The sequence below is a fragment of the Lagopus leucura genome, unplaced genomic scaffold, assembly GCF_019238085.1.
Source record: "Lagopus leucura isolate 7727_CA_CO unplaced genomic scaffold, USGS_WTPT01 2-67_obj-0_obj, whole genome shotgun sequence".
NCBI classification, from domain to species: domain Eukaryota; kingdom Metazoa; phylum Chordata; class Aves; order Galliformes; family Phasianidae; genus Lagopus; species Lagopus leucura.
The window spans coordinates 428-1,889 of NW_024969240.1; positions in this window are offsets into that span (position 1 = coordinate 428).

Below are 1,462 nucleotides of genomic sequence, written 5' to 3' on the forward strand. Positions count from 1 at the left end.
CTTTTTCCTGCTAACGCGAAGCAAAGGGGCGTTTTACACACCCGCGGATCGGCCGTAGTGTCGTCAGAGCGCGTTACAGCGCGGTCGCGCGTTTCCAGTAAAGCCTCCTGCCCCTCTGTTTATAATATGCCATTTCTGTTTGTAATTATTTTTATTTTAATTTTATGTCATTTTTAACAGAAGCCAGGCCGATTTCCCCCGTGCTTTGTACACAATGCTCTCTTTCTCGATAAGATGTTCCTTCCTATCTTTTCGGTTTTTCTTTTTAAAATGTTTATAATTCCCCACGAGCAATTCTCCGTTATTTCTCTCTTGCGTTTTAAGGACTTGTCCCTGTCTTGCTTTATTTGTTTGTGTGAAATTTAGTTTGAAAGGAGATCAGAGAGAGCAGGAGGAGTTTGTAATAAGAGAATGACCAAGTGACCTAAAGGCTGATTATATGTCATTAACTGGAGACTCGGTGTATCCAAATTACCAAAAAGACCTCACTCGGGCAGATCAATTACACCGAGATACTCGCCGAGGCCCCGCGCTCCGCTGCCCCCGACAAGTGCGGGGCCGACGCTGCAGCCGCACCGCCCGCAGCCCGAGCGCTGCCCGCCGTTGACATGCGGGCACACGGCAGAGGGGCACCGGGCACACAAAACTCGGGCTGCGGAGAGGGGAACGCTGAGGGGATTTCCCACCCTCCGGAGGGGCTTCTTTTAAACCAGGCTTGGTTGCCTTTGATATGTTGAACGCTACTTAAAGCCCTGCCTTGTCCAGTGGGGTCTTTCCTCGATAACAATGGAAGCGTTGAGTTCTGTTAAACCCCAAACGATGCTAACCCAACCCCTCCAGTGCGTGAACTTCGGATGCTGGAGGAGAAATCAGTAATAAAGAAATGGTACCCGCGAGCGAGTTCGCTAGCGCCGGGCTCAAGATCGGCTTCAGGATGCTCTTTCCCAGGAATGCAAACAACATTACATGGAAAAATGTGTGCGTGTCTGTAGGCATCCATGTGCGTGATAGTACACTGGGTGTTCAGGAGACTGGCAACCAAAGAACAGAGAGACACAGTGTGCACTCACAGCAGCATTTCTTACAGCCTTTATTATCATCCTTCTGACAAAGAAGGGCTCTTGGTTTGAGTTCGTTGCATTTTTCTTTTCTTTCCGTGATTTCTTTCTAAGGTCTGAATGCAACTCTGGATCCTCAGTCACAAATATCAGCAACCCTCGAATAATTGCTCACACATGCAGTAGGAAAACGCACACGGTCCCGTGCTTACCGCCAATCACTGCAACCTGCACAGTGCTCACTGTCCTGGGTTATCCTCATCCCTGCTTTATGTTTTGTATGTCTTTTCCTTTTCTTTTCTTTTCTTTTCTTTTCTTTTCTTTTCTTTTCTTTTCTTTTCTTTTCTTTTCTTTTCTTTTCTTTTCTTTTCTTTTCTTTTCTTTTTTTTTTTCTTTTTTTTTTT